The sequence below is a fragment of the Lithobates pipiens genome, unplaced genomic scaffold, assembly GCF_037356315.1.
Source record: "Lithobates pipiens isolate NorthernLeopardFrog02 unplaced genomic scaffold, aLitPip1_a1.2 Scaffold_8, whole genome shotgun sequence".
NCBI lineage: Eukaryota > Metazoa > Chordata > Amphibia > Anura > Ranidae > Lithobates > Lithobates pipiens.
In genome coordinates, this window is record NW_027507903.1 from 159,699,956 (window position 1) to 159,715,923 (window position 15,968).

At 41.1% G+C, this 15,968-nt stretch overlaps 1 protein-coding gene across 1 annotated transcript in view; it reads right to left on the bottom strand.

Moving 5' to 3' along the window:
• The window catches only part of FAM107B (family with sequence similarity 107 member B), an 87,354-nt gene that overhangs the window by 30,155 nt on the left and 41,231 nt on the right, over window positions 1-15,968 (bottom strand). The window lies entirely within an intron of this gene.

Below are 15,968 nucleotides of genomic sequence, written 5' to 3' on the forward strand. Positions count from 1 at the left end.
TAAAAAGATCCGTTTTGTTCTTAAACCCAGTTAGTGTCCAATTGTCCGCACAATATCGCAGTGCCGCTATAAGTCGCTGACGGCTGCCATAACTAGTATGAAAATAAAAATTCCAGTATAATATATATTTTTAATATTTTATACACATAAATTTAAACAAATTTAAACAAACAAATTTCTTTGTTTTTTTTGCAGAAAGTACACATTTTTTCAAAATTGATGGTCTTTTTCCTTTACAGGGCATAAAATAAAAAAAAACACAGTGGTAATCAAATACCAAAAGAAATCTCTATTTGTGGGAGAGCATGACATCAGTTTTACTTGGGTACAGCATTGCATGACCACACAATTGTCAGTTAAAGTAACACAGTACCGTATCACAAAAAACGGCCTGGTCATGAAGGGGCTAAATCTTCCGGGAGGTCAAGTGGTTAAGTTAATCTTTTTCAAATCTATATAGAAGAAACATTTAGAAGTCTGCAATAAACACCCTTCCGTTGGATATACACTGAGCAAATTTATTTTCTGCAACCACAGGTTGCAGGAAAGAAATTCACTCAATTTCCCCATCAAATTCCTCAATTTCCCCATCAAATTCCTCAATTTCCCCATCAAATTCCTCAATTTCCCCATCAAATTCCTCAATTTCCCCATCAAATTCCTCAATTTCCCCATCATCACAGACAGTTTTGACAGGGGAATCCCTTCCACCAAGTCATTGTGTTCTCCGTTGAACGATCAAATTGGGCACATTCAGGCTGCCCATACAGTTGGGAACTCAGCCGATGCCTGCTGAACCGGCCGAGATTCTAACTGCCTATAACTGGCTTTAGGACCACATGATTAACCTTTTGCCAACCCAGTAATGCATGTGTGCAGTGGCAAGGAGGTTGGACCTTAAGACCCCTTTCACACTGCGGTGCTCTTCAGGCATTTTAGCACTAAAAATAGCGTCTCTCAAGCCACCCCAGGGTGAAAGCCCGAATGCCGTGTTGCAGGATCTTTGGGGTGGTGCGGAAGTGGTGTATACGCCGCTCCTCTACCACCCCTGCCCATTGAAATGAATGGGCAGTGCTTTCGAAGTGCCCGCAGAGCGTTTCGGCAGTGCCGCAACACGGGTGCTATTAACCCTTATTTCGGCCGCTAGTGGGGTTTAAAAGTGCCCCGCTAGCAGCAGTAAAGCGGCGCTAAAACTAGAGGCGCTTTACCGCCAACGCCTGCTCCGCTCCAGTGTGAAAGGGGTCCAACATCCACGCACTGCGCATACATGTCCACGGAGGTCCAATGAGCACGATGTTACTGTGTCAAGAGTGCATGCCCCTAGAATATAAGGACTGACAGCTCCTAGTGTTTAGTTTTGATCGGCAGCTGGCGGGATCGGCATTTTAGAAATTAAAAAGCAAAGTTAATATTACATATGGAAAACATAGGAAGCATCTAATAAAACTAATATTCTAGAAAGGCGAATGTCACCCTACAGGATGCCGATATATCATTCTAGGTCATGTAAAGCAAACAAGGAAATTAGGCTTACATTTACGTCTCTCCTACTTCCTATCCCCATTACAAGAAGCCCCTGAACATGCCGCTGTGTGTCCGCAGTCCTGTTATGTCGGAATTCATGGGAGGCTGAAAATGGATGTGTGATCAGTCCCAAGGCACACATTACTAGGCCCGACTCTCACACAAAACAGCTTGCTCTGAAAATAGACCAAGTTGATGAGGAAAAGATGTGATCATTGTAGAGAGTCATAAACCCCACAGGCCAAAATGTCACCAGTTACAAAATGTATTCTTCTAAGATTTTACAGTTTTATATAAAACAAGTAAATATTGGGAAAAGCTCACATTAGAAACATTTTGAACATGTGCAAAAGAACACAAAGTACGTTGATAATTGGCAACTTGGCCCCATTCACATGTCACCTAGGGGGAAAGTATGTTTCAGCTCATGTTTTTTTGGGAGAGGGTTTTTTTCGTGCACCGGACAGTCTGCTCAGTTAACAGGGCTGCCCTACCCATGCCATAGAAGCTTCCAACCCTTTTTAGGTTGAGCGTTGGGGAAGCCATCTACAATTAATGGCACAGCAAAAAAGTGTGATGCATGTTTACAGTGCATTTTTCTATGCGTTCAGCAAAGGTGTAGTGTGCATAGGGCCTTAAAGCAGGGCTCCACGCAAATATTGGAGGGGGGGGACACAACTATTTTTTCAATACGTTTTTAAAAATTTTTTGGTGTCATGTAATCTCTTGCACAGTACGGAACAGCAGAGAGAAGACCAGCATCCCTAACCATTAAAGTGGTCCTAAAGGCAGAAGGTTTTTTTTTTTTTTTTTTTTTTTTTAAACCTTAATGCGGCTTATGCATTAAAGGAAAAGGGAAAAGGAAAAAAAAAAAAAAAACTTTCTGGGTGCAGTTAACCCTCCCTGGCCACCCTTATACTTACCAGAGTCCCATCTCAATCCAGCAGTGTGCATGAGAACAGAGGCTCTTCCAGGTCTCTGTCTCCTCATTGGCTCAAACAGTAGCAGGAGCCATTAGGCCCTGCTGCTATCAATCACAGCGAGTACACCAATGAGGAGAGAGCCCAAGGTCACGCTGTGTGTGTGAATGGACAATGCTCATGAGTGAGACGGCTCAAGTGTCAAGGAGTGAGAACACTAGAGTGCCCCCATAAAATGCAGCTTGCTAATGGGGGCACTCTAGGCGGGGTGGGGGGGCAGGATCGCAGACGGGGGGACCCAAAAAGAAGAGGCAGATCTGGGCCACTCTGTGTAAAACCATTACAAAGAGCAGATAAGTATAACATGTTTGTTATTAAAAAAAATAATAATAAATTCCTTTAGAACCACTTTAAGAGCCCTACTGCTTTGCAATGTGCTCGATAGCCAAAAGTTTAAAAAGGGAAAAAGCCTTAAAAAAGGAAACTAAAGCAGCTACCATGTCTCAGAAACTGCAATGTAAAGGTCTCATGAACACTATTATTATACATAATTTATATAGCGCCAACAGTTTACTCAGCACTTTACAATGTATAGGGGGGACAGCACAATTACAGTACAATACAGAAGGGACCGGAGGGCCCTGCTCATAGAGCTTACATAAAGGGTGGGGGTGGGCATCAAAAAACGATACTTTTAAGAGCGTTTAACTTTTTTTTTATGCTCCAAATGGCCCTCTTTGTTAGCCCATGTGTCCATGACAGTGAGGACAGGTGAGGAGCGTTTCAACGTAAAAAATGCTTTACATGCCCAAATACTCGTGCCAATGGGATGAACACCGAAGTTCTTGATGCACCTGAACGTGTTTACAAAACACAGCTTTAGGTGCGTTTTTCAAGCTGACGTTTCTTCCCCTGGATGCCAGTTTGCATAAGGCCTAATACAGATTTTTTGTAGGGTTTAATATTGCTTTAAGGGCCGTTCTCAAAATCTATGGGCTGCGTTGTGGTGAGGTGCGGAACGACTTAAAACATGTAGCGCATTAACGTGCTGTATTAAAGGCATCCCATTTCTTTGAATGGGATGCCAAATGCATGGAATGTGAGAGTTACTGTGCACTGTGCTGTCCTTTATTATGTTTGCATTGTTTTAGACTGATGGGGTACCATTTAAAAACACAAGGTACTGCAACATAACTCAAAACAGGTCTTGCAGGGTTTCATGTTAAAACTTATTTTGTTGCAATGCTGCAACACATAATTATTTACATTGAGGTCCTATTCAGATCCATCAGCTCATGTTAATGTCCTAAAAACACTTTGCTATTTGTAGTTCTTAATATATACACACTGTATACAGTGCCTTGTACTCATACCCTTTGAAATTCTCCATATATTTTGTTGTCATGTTACAAACAAAAACGTACGGTAAATGTATTTTATTGCCATTTTATGTGATAAACACAAAGTGACACATAATTGTGAAGTGGAAGAAAAATTATACATTTTTTTTTTTTTTTTTTTTTTTTACAAATAAATATCTGAAATGTATGGCATACATTTGTGTTCAGCCCTCCTGAGTTAATACTTTGTAGAACCACGTTTTGCTGCAATTGCAGCTGCAAGTTTTTGTTAATGTCTCTACCAGCTTTGGACTACTAGAAAGTTACATTTTTGCCCATTCTTCTTTGCAAAATAGCTCAAGCTCTGTCATACTGGATGGAGAGTGTCTGCGAACAGCAATATTCAAGTCTTGCCACAGATTCTCGATTGGATTTAGGTCTGGACTTTGACTGGGCCATTCTAACACATGAATATGCTTTAATCTAAACCATTCCATTGTAGCTCTGGCTGTATGTTTAGGGTCATTGTCTTGCTGGAAGGTGAACCTCTGCCCCAGTCTCAAGTCTTTTGCAGACTTTAACAGGTATTCTTCTAAGATTTCCCTGTATTTGGCTCCATCCATCTTCCTATCAACTCTGACCAGCTTCACTGTCCTTGCTGAAGAAAAGCAGGATGGCGTGTTCAGGGTTCGTTTTCTGCCACACAAAGTTGGTTATTTACTAAAACTGGAGCATGCAAAATATGGTTCAGCTCTGTATAAAAACCAATCAGCTTCCAGGTTTTATTGTCAGGTTAAACAAGCTGAAGTTAGAAGCCGACTGTCTACCATGCACAGCTGCACCAGATTCTAAGTACACCAGTTTTAGTAACTTGCCTCCAAATCGTTTTTTCTTTTAGGCCAAAAAGTTAAATTTTGGTCTAATCTGACCAGAGCACCTTCTTCCACATGTTTGCTGTGTCCCCCAAATGGCTTCTCGCAAACTGCAAATGGGACTTCTTATGGCTTTCTTGCCACTCTTCCATAAAGGCCAGATTTGTGGCGTGCACAACTAATAGTTGTCCTGTGGACAGATTCTCCCACATGAGCTGTGGATCTCTGCAGCTTCTTCAACGTTACCATGGGCCTCTTGGTTACTTCTCTGATTAAATGCCTTGTCCTGCCTGTCAGTTTAGATGTCTTGGTAGGTTTGCAGTTGTGCCATGCTCTTTCCCTTTTCAGATGATGGGCTGAACAGTGCTTCATGAGATGTTCAAGGCTTGGGATATATTTTTATAACCTAATCCCAGCTTTAAACTTCTCCACAACTTTTTCCCTGACCTGTCTGGTGTGTTCCTTGGCCTTCATGATGCCGTTTGTTCACAAAGGTTCTCTAGCAAACCTCTGAGGGCTTCACAGAACAACTGCATTTATACTGAGATTAAATTACACGCAGGTGGACTATTTACTACTGTGTTTCCCCCAAAAATAAGCCCTAGTTTAAAATGCTTGTAAAATCCTAGAATCTACTGTACTACAGTAGTGTGTGTTAGAGCTGCACAATTTTGGCTAAAATGAGAATCACAATTTTTTTTGCTTAGAATAAAGAACACGATTCTCGCAGTGCAACATCAGCTTTCACATTATACAAAAAAAATTGGGCTAACTTTACCGTTTCGTTTTTTGTTTTGTTTTTTTTATTCATGAAAGTGTATTATTTTTTTAATTGTGTTTGAAAGACCACTGGGCAAATACGGTGTGACATAAAACATTGTAACAACCACCATTTTATTCTCTAGGGTCTTTTCCAAAAGTTCTCTCTCTATATCTATCCATCTATCATGTTTGGGTGTTCCAAGTAATTTTCTAGCAAAAAATAATGATTTTAAATTTTTTGCTTGTAAGCAACAAAATGACAAAAGGTTTGGTCTTTAAATGGTTAAACTTCCTTCGTTGTTACAGTGGTCTTTCCTACATTGTTTCTACTTTTTTTCTGTTGAGATTAAACTTGGCAGGCTGCCTGGATTTTTAATTTAAATTTTTATTTTTTTCAGCTGTGAGAACTCTCTGCACTTGTTAGAAAGAATCATGACATGCTATTTTGAAGATCAGGAAGGGAAAAAAAGATTGCGATTTCGATTCTTAACGATTAATCATGCAGCTCTAGTGTGTGAGTGTGTGTGTGTGTGTCTAATATAATACCTTTGTTAACCACTTGACCACTGGGCACTTAAACACCCTTAATAACCAGACCAATTTTCAGCTTTCGGTGCTCTCACATTTTGAATGACAATTACTCAGTCATGCAACACTGGACCTATATGAAATTTTTGTCCTTTTTTTCCACACAAATGGAGCTTTCTTTTGGTGGTATTTAATCACCGCTGGGTTTTTTATTTTTTGTGCTATAAAAAGAAAAAATACAGAAAATTCTGTAAAAAAAAGAATTTTTCTTTGTTTCCGTTATAAAATTTAGCAGATTAGTAATTTTTTCTTCATAAATTTTGGCCAAAATTTATACTACTACATATCTTTGGTAAAAATAAGTACAAATTGGTGGATATTATTTGGTCTTTGTGAAAGTTATAGAGTCCCCAAGCTATGGTGCCAATATCTGAAAATTGATCACGCCTGAAGTACTGACGGCCTCTCTCATTTCTTGAGACCCTAACATGCCAGAAAAGTACAAATACCCCTCAAAATTACCCATTTTTGGAAAGAAGACATTCCAAGGTATTTAGTAAGAGGCTTGATGAGTTTTTTGAAGTTGTCATTTCTTCCCACAATTCTTTGCAAAATCAAGATTTTTTTTACTTTTTTTTTTTTTTTCCACAAAATTGTCATATTATCAGTTTATTTCTCACACAGCATATGCATACCACAAATTACACCCCAAAACACATTCTGCTATTACTCCCGAGTACGGCGATACCACATGTGAGACTTATACACAGTGTGGCCACATACAGAGGCCCAACATGCAGGGAGCGCCATCAGGCGTTCTGGAGCACCCAGGACAATTCTGACATTTTTCCTACATGTAAAAATCATCATTTATTTGCTAGAAAATTAGATCGAATCCCAAAACATTATATATGTTTTTTTAGCAAACACCCTGGAGAATACAATGGTGGTAGTTGCAACTTTTTATCTCGCACGGTATTTGCGCAGCAATTTTTTAAATGCTTTTTTTTGGAAAAAAAACAGTTTTGTGCTTAAAAAAAAAAAAAAAGAAACACAGTAAAGTTAGCCCAATTTTTGCATAATGTGAAAGATGAGGTTACACCGAGTAAATCGATACCTAACATGTCACTCTTCAAAATTGCACAGGCTCGTGGAATGGCGCCAAACGTCGCGACTTAAAAATCCCCATAGGCGACGATTTGATTTTTTTTTACTGGTTACCGTATATACTCGAGTATAGGTCGATCCGAATATAAGCCGAGGCCCCTAATTTACCACAAAAAAACTGGGAAAACTTATTGACTCGTGTATAAGCCGAGGGTGAGACATGCAGCAGCTACTGTTACAGCTTAAAAGAGTGGAAAAGAGGGTCAACAATGCCCATCTGCAGCTGCATACCTCCCTGTGTCCATCCCTGTGTCCCGTCCATCCCTGTGTCCCGTCCATCGCAGCCTACCTGTGCCAATCTGCAGCCTCTGTGTGCCATGCCGCACCTCTCCTCCTCGTCTGACAGACAGCGGCCATTCCACTGTTCAAAAGCCGCGCCTCTCTGTCTGTGATAGGCGGAACACTCAATTTCCCAGCAGTCAGTGTTCCGCATATCACGGACATCCTCTCATCCTCGTCCGTAGTATGAGAATGAGCGGATGTCCGTGATAGGCGGAACACTGACTGCTGGGAAATTGAGTTTTCCGCCTATCACAGACAGGGAGGCGCGGCTTTTGAATAGTGGAATGGCCGCCGTCTGCCTACCTGATCTGCGTGACTCGAGTATAAACCGAGGGGGGAACTTTCAGCCTAAAAAAAGGGTCTGAAAATCTCGGCTTATACTCGAGTATATACGGTATATGTTTCTGAGTTACAGAGGAGGTCTAGGGCTAGAATTATTGCTCTCGCACTAACGTTTGCAGCGATACCTCACATGTGTGGTTTGAACACCGTTTTCATAATAGGAATATGGCATGACGGGTCCTCTTTACAGTGAGATATGGGGTCAATAAGACCCCGCATCTCACCTCTAAGCTGGGAAGCCTGAAAAAAAATAAAAATAAAAAAAAAGGATTCTGGATTTGATCGTATTGGCGAGTCGGTAGAAGCACCGGAGGGCGGCAGAAGGGGGGGGGGGTGTCTATGGCTGGGTATTGCAGGGTATCACCGACTATGGCTGGGTATAGCTGGGTATCTCAGAGTATGGCTGGGTATCTCAGAGTATGGCGTTGCAGAGTATTGCGTTGCAGAGCATTGCAGGATATTGGAGGGTGTTGCAGAGCATTGCAGAGTGTTGCACGGTATTGGCGGGTGTTACAGAGCATTGCAGAGTGTTGCAGGGTATTGGCGGGTGTTGCAGAGCGTTGCAGAGCGTTGCAGGGTAATTCAGAGTAATGGCAGGGTATTGCAGAGTATTGGCAGGGAATTGAGGGGTTAATTTTCGGTGAGCAGCGATGTGGGCACTGCAGATGCAGCCCACATCGCTGTTGACACCGATCTCTTCCCCCTCCGCTGTTCCGATCGGTACAGAGAGGGGGAGGGAGGAACCAGCGTCATAACATGACACCGGTTTGTTTACAAGTGATCACGCCATCATTTGATGGAGCGATCACGTGGTAAACGCTACGAGCGGCCGTTTACCGTGATCCGTGACCCGGCGGTCAAGGATGTTCGAGTGCGCGCCCCAGGGGGCGCGCGAGAGCGGAATTCTGGGAGGACGTCATATGACGGCCTCCCAGAGTTAAGAAACCGCCCTGTAGCCGTCATTCGGCTATAGGGCGGTTATTAAGTGGTTAAAGTGCCGCTCTGTGCTCAGCTGACCTCCTGCTGCTCTTCTCCCAGCTGTCAGCAGGAGATCTGCCCCCCCACCCCTCCTCTGCAGTGCTCGGAGTGGGTTACGGAAGTGCAGAGCGGCGCTATAATGAAGGCAATGAATTATATTACAGAAACACACACATTGTACATTATGTAATACTGTAAGAGTGGATTGTAGGATTTTACAAGCATTTTAACTCGGTTCACATTGGGGATTTCTGACAGGCAGAGAGGGAGAGAAGACATTACATTTCATGGTAAAACCACCCGCAAAAAGAAGCCCTACTGTGTTTTTTGTTGCCAAAATTAATATAAGACCCAGGCTTCTTTTTGGAGAAAACACGGTAATTAGGTGACTTCTGAAGGCAATTGGTTCCAATAGATTTAAGTTAGGGTTATCAGAGTAAAGGGGGCTAAATACAAATGCACAACAACACCTTTTCACATAATTTATTTGTAAATAAAAAAATAAAAATAAAAACTGAAAACCATTTATCATTTTCCTTCCACTTCACAATTATGTGCCACTTTGTGTTGGTCAATCACATAAAATCCCCAAAATACATTTCCATTTTTGGTTGTAACATGACAAAGTATATGACTACTTTTTCAAGGCACTGTAAAAAAAAAAAAATTTTTTTTTTTTTTTACTTGCATCCTGGTTTCCAGATTAGTAACAAAATACTTTTACCATAATTATTTTACTGATAAATAAAAAAGTTAACTTTTTTAGGTGGTTTTATTCGTTTTATCTGTGGACTTATTTCAACAAGGTTGTTGATCATAGTCAACCGCTAGAAGAAGAAGAATCTATGTACTATGTACTATGTATGAAATAAAGGAATGAACTCTGAACAGTAGGAACAGTCACATAAAATTCCTTAAAGGAAAAGTGTGCAGTTTGCAAAAAAATAAACATCTCTACTCACTCTATGCTACAGCATCGGTATGAATCTGCAGCTGTCTCACATCAGCACCAAGACCAAGAACTGAGCAATCACATGATCGCTGAACACTCATTTCTCAATCTGCTGTGTTGAGAGGTGGAGCCAGCTGTCAAATAGGGCAGCTGGGTGGGTCCTGATAAAATTGTCGGGCTCTTACCAGAGTTTGGAGCAGCTCCGCCACATCAGCTAAAATAAGACTAGTCTCCAAGGGGTGGAGCGAAACGCGTTGGAGGCATAGCCTGGTCGAAGTCCAGGCTGAGGTTGCCACACACATCAGGGATGTCTTGTGCGACCATAGGGAGTCATTGCAGGAGCTGGGATGAGCTCTGTCACAATTGGGTCATAATTGGCTAATAAACGGGCTATAGCTGCTGTAATGATGGGACACACACACACAAAAAAAAAAAAAAAAAAAAAAGAGAAAATGTATAATATATAAAATGTGTGTGTGTGTGTGTGTGTGTGTGTGTGTGTGTGTGTGTGTGTGTGTATGTATGTATGTATGTATGTATGTATGTATGTATGTGTATATGTGTGTGTATATATACACACACACACACACACACACACACACACACACACCATTGTTTATATTGGCTTTTGAAAATTTAATTTAGAAATTGGATGAAAGGTTCAGCACTGGGAAACTTTTTGAAAGATAAAAAGTGCATTTTTATATATAACTATATAGCTCAGACCAAAATAATGGACAAAAAATGAGGAAAGAGGGACAGGAGGAAAAGAGGAACTTTGTTTCAAATCAGGGACAGTTGGGAGCAATGTAATGTAATGCAATGTGAAAGCAATGTCAACATTTTTAATAAATCAATGGGCACATAGCTGAACTGTGTAAACTGTTCCAATCCATAAATATGTACAAAGTCCACTGCCCTGAAGTGGTTAAAGTTCTACAAAGTGATGGGGGAAGTCCAGAATTGTCGAGCACATCCAATTCAAGGTCGCTGGAAATCAATTCCATCAAACTATACACAAACACAAGCTGCCTGCCAACAAATCCAATTAGCAGAAAACAAGCTCAAAAACATAGATAGCTCCCAACACACAATAACATGCTAAGTGTTATTAAAAGAACCCTACAATGCAAAGATGCATCAAGCAGACCTATAGTCTACAAAACTAAACAAATTCGTATTTATAGTATAAAAAGGTGATATGTGGGCAGAGACACTGAAAAGGATTCAACAAATGAGATTTCTGTATGTTGAAGAAAAGGTTTAGCCTTCTCTATATATTGGATAAAGCAAGCATTCAACACATACATAAGCTTTGAACAAGATGGATATTATTTGCACTACATAAGACCAAAATGAGGTTTTAATAGGAAGCACAGTACTCCACTCTCTTGGCACACAGACATGTAGTTCCTGATCGATCCCTATAACTCTTGCAACTTAAAATACAAGATGGCACCTTTACAATCAAGTCAAAAAACAGTCTTAGTACTTTCCAGTCCAATTCATCCAAACTATATGAATCCCCTGATAGCTTTAATAAATTGGTGGAAAATACTCTATGTAGGTCTAAATCTTACATCCACCCCATCACTCTTGATCCAATACTTAAGCAACAGATTACCCAACTTGAAGTCTGCTATTAAGTTGCTCAAATTGTGGAACAACTCTAGGCTGGATGTTTTACAGTCATTTACTCCAAAGGAGTTAATGGAGGAGCCATTGGGTCCATTTCTTGTACAAGCCTTGAACAGTATTAAAAAAAAGCTACCCAATTTTGCTAAAGAATCCTTTACTGCATCCATAAGTATGATACCAAAGCCTAATGCACACAATACTTTTTGCCTGAACTCTCGAATGATCGTTTTTATAAAATAATGATATAAGGATGCCTAGTAAAGATCCTCACTAAATGGCCTAATGCAGGTTTACAGTCTCTTATTAATAACGAACCAAGCAAAAGAAAAAAAAACGATCTTACCATCCCAATAAACTCTTTCTTGGGGCACCCTTGGTTCCCTTCAGGACTTACTAGTCCAGCTGCATTTTCCTGGTGGATGTTCAAAGCCTATTGGTACAGGGAAAACTGTTTGCAGGGTCACAATATCCCTTCCAGAGAAATATGGTTCTTGCAGATTAAGAATTTTATGGATACACTGGTATCCACCCAACACAGACAGTCAGAGACAAGCTTCAAACTCTATTTGAACAAACATGTTCCTGTGATTCTTATGTTAAGGGAATATTATCATACAATTACTCTCAATTATCACTTAATTGTAGCAACTCCCTCCATGCCTACACTTTGGAGTGGGAGGCTGTTCTCCAAAAGCAAGTCCCTAGGGGAAGACTGGGACTCCATATGGGTTGAAATTGCTTTAGACCCCTTTCAAACTGGGGCCGCCACGTGTTAGCGGTAAAGCGCCACTCGTTTTAGTGATGCTTTTTGGCCACTAGCGGGGCACTTTTAACCCCAAAGAAGGGGCTAAAAATGCCCATGTTGCGGCTCTTCCGAAGCACTTTTCAGGCGCTTTGGAAGCGATGCCCATCCATTTCAATGGGCAGGGCGTTTTGGGATCGCTGTATTCTGCTTGGAAGCGCAAACATGCTGCTTGCAGGACTTTTTCTAACATCCCGCAAGCGTACCACTCCAGTGTGAAAGCACTCAGGCTTTAACATTCGGGCGGCTTGTGAGGCAGTTTTCAGGCGCTTTACATGTGCTATTTCTAGCGCTAAAACACCTAAATTCTGCCTCACTGTGAAAGGGGTCTAAAGCTTAACCAACGTAATAGCACTAGAAGCCAATCACAAATTTTTACTACGTTAGTACCGTGTACCGGCATATAACCCCCATCCCAAACTGCTCCAGAGGCTATTTCAACCCTTGCACACATGTCTTGTGCAACTGCTGGAAGGTTAAAATACTTTAGACTCCTGTCTAACCAGTAATCTATATGGTTCTTGGCAGATCTATTCTAAAGCTTATTAAGTAATGAACAAAAGGACCGGCCTACTGTTGAAATCATCAATTTAAAACTGCACTTACACATTTTCGAGATGGCTAGAAGAACAATAGTGGAAGCTTTTTCAAAGCCAGGCAAAGAGTCAATCAAGCCATGCTCCTTGCAAACTTAAAGCAATGCAGGCTGACTTAAAGTCTAAGCAGTTCAAATTCGCATGACAAGTTGCACCCCATTTGCGGCAATGGAAACGCTCAAGTCACAGTGACCTTGATATTAGTGTGTGTGTGTGTGTGCCATGGCAGCGTTTGCAAAAATGATCAAGTATGCACAAGGTTCGTGCTTCCTTACATGGACCCTTGCATCAAATTTATTCCGCCATTGACTACCGATGATGCACATGCCCACTGTAGTTGGGATCCTTTCACAGGGCTTTCTGATCAGGTTTGCCTGTCAGTTTTTCAAGTGGACCTGACCATAAGCTCCAGTAAGTCTATGGGCAAGTGGATGTAAACTGATGTGTACCCATTTACATCCACTTACCTTAGAGTCTGTCCAGGTCCAGAAAATTTTTTTTTTTTTTTTTTAATGGGACGGACTGCTTTCCGGACCTAAAAATTATGACTTGGAGGTAGCCTAAAACTTTCTGGCATAAGAGACAAAGTCTTTGTATGCCAAGTCTCCTTGGGTTCAGAAATCTCATAGGACTTCTGGAGTCAACATTCACATTCAGGCAAGCTAGGGAGTGTGCAGTAGATTTTAGTAGCCGACAGACCACTCCAAAATATTGGGCGATTCCCTAGTTTCCCCAGTGACTTGACAAATCTGCAGTTGGAATCTTTCTACGTACAAAAAGGACAACAACATTTTCATGTCCCCTATTCACCATTAGAGAGCATGTATAATGTCAGGCACAGTTTCAATAAAAGTAGTCTATCCAAGGAAAATGAAGGATGTGACTTTGACAAAAATATAGATGTCCTCAAATACTGTGTGCAATTTACTGTAATTCTTTGGTAAATAAAAAAGAAACACATAGGGTTTTTATACCACAAAACTGTCTGAGATGATACAAATACAATTAGCCTCAAATGTTCTCTGACTCAGGAGTAAAAGGAATTTCCACTTTAACTAGTAAGAAAAACACCAGGGATACAATCATTTGCAATACCTCAGTTAAATCCCCAAAACGAATAAGATCAATATCCTTCCCGGCAGTCACCGGGAAGCAGTTCAAGAAGAATGGAAAAAGTTAGTCATGACAGAACAACATTAAAATGTGCACTCTTACTCACAAAATTAACAGGAAACACTCGGTATCTGCATTGTGTTAGATTAGCCTCTGAACTTCAAAAAGAAAGTGGAAAATGACACTTTACGGTTCCTACAATAAACTTGTTTAAAAAAAAAAAAAAAACACACCCAACATCAGCATCTGCTAGTAATCTTTTCTATAGCAAACGCTAAATATACACATTTACTGATATCTACACACAAAAAAATTCTGAATTTATAAAATATTAAATATATTGAAATGTATAATAGTGGACTAGTTCACCAACATGAGTTTAAAAGAATCTTAAAATGACAAATCTACTAGAAATACATTTTTTGCATGACTTCCATGCCGGTCTTGTTTTTCTAATGTGCCCATAGACTTTTTAGGAAAGTACAAAGCAGCTGGACTACTCAAAGATGGTAGGATTATGCTTGCACATCCAACTATTCATGCAACAGAAATATAGCTGGGGGATCTAAGCTTGGATTTTGGCAACAAGAGCCCTGGTGTGCAAAGAAGTCTCAGTGAGCTGGTCCCAGCAAACAGCAAAGGACCGTCAGCGCTCGATCACACCAATCTGCATGGACACAACACAAGGGCATAAAAAACACAATTCCTGTATATACAGCAAAGCAATACATGCATTGCGTACAATTTCAGGGTGCCTGCAGGTCAGAGCACGATGCAGGCACAGTGCATAAAATACCATTACGACTTTTTAGAAATTTAAAACAAAAGAAAAAAAAAAAAAAAAAGGTAAAAAGTGTGATATGTTGCAAAAACACATTGTACTTACACAGCGCACACGTTATACACGGCATAATCTTAAAAAATCCCATTAGAATCTGCGTCGCCCCATCCATTGTGACTGGAACTCCAACTGCACTATACAATGGTTGTATGTTACCAAAATTTGCATCAATACACATTGTGAATGCTATCCCAAATGTACTGTACACATAGGTGTATGCATGGGGTGTGCCTGGGCACACTCTAATCACTACTTGCAGTGCAGATTCCCCCTACTGCCTGGGCTTCTTCCCATGTGCCCCTCCATCCCTCAGTGCTGCCGGCTTCCCCCCTCTCTGCTGCAGAGGGATGTTTCAGGATGGAGAGCGGGGCAATGGGCTAGTAAATATGTGCCTTTTCTAAATTAACACACTCAGCCACTGTGTTCATTTAGAACACTGTTTACTATGCTTCAGTTTGTGAATGAACTATAAGCCACTCGGCACTTTCAATTCATTCACTGTCCTGCGCAGCTGAGGGTGCAGAGGAAGGCATGTTCATTTGAGCACAACAAAATACACATACCATGCTTAGTCATGTGCTGAAGTGCACGTTAAAGAAAAAGGCAAAATGTACATGAAACTAAATCCTTGACCCTGCATTCACTATATCTGGTCTCCCACAGTACACAGAAATGCAAATAATTTAGCAAATATAAACTGCTAAATTCTATTTCTCATCAGCAGTATATGGCAGTCTTGAGATTATGTGCTTAAAGTGGAGGGCCACCCTGAAAACAAAAAAAATATAAAAAATTACAAAAAAATATAAAAAAAAAAAAGAAAAATGAAAAAAAAATTTATTTATTTTTTACTTACCAGAAATGCCTGTTGCTAGGCACTTTCTCCTAATCTTCCTCTTCCTCCTCCGCGGAGATCTTCTGTCTTCTGTCTTCGTCGCGGCGTCTTCTGGGTAATGGGTCGCGCTGTGTTCTGGGAACTGTGTGTTCCAGAACACAGCGCGTCCCATTCAGAAAGCGCTGCGGGACTCGCGAATGCGCAGTAGCTGCGGGACTCGCGCATGCGCAGTAGGAAACGGGCAGTGAAGCCGTAAGACTCCACTGCCTGTTTCCCTTACAAGGAATGGCGGCGCCGGGACCCGAGAGCCGAGGGACGGGTCGGCCGAGGGCGGCCGACATCGCGGGCGCCCTGGACAGGTGAGTGTGTTGATTAAGTCAGCAGCTGCAGTGTTTGCAGCTGCTGACTTTTTTTTTTTTTTTTTCGTATAACCGGCCCTCCTCTTTAAATTGTATGCCATCATTCCTAGTTACATT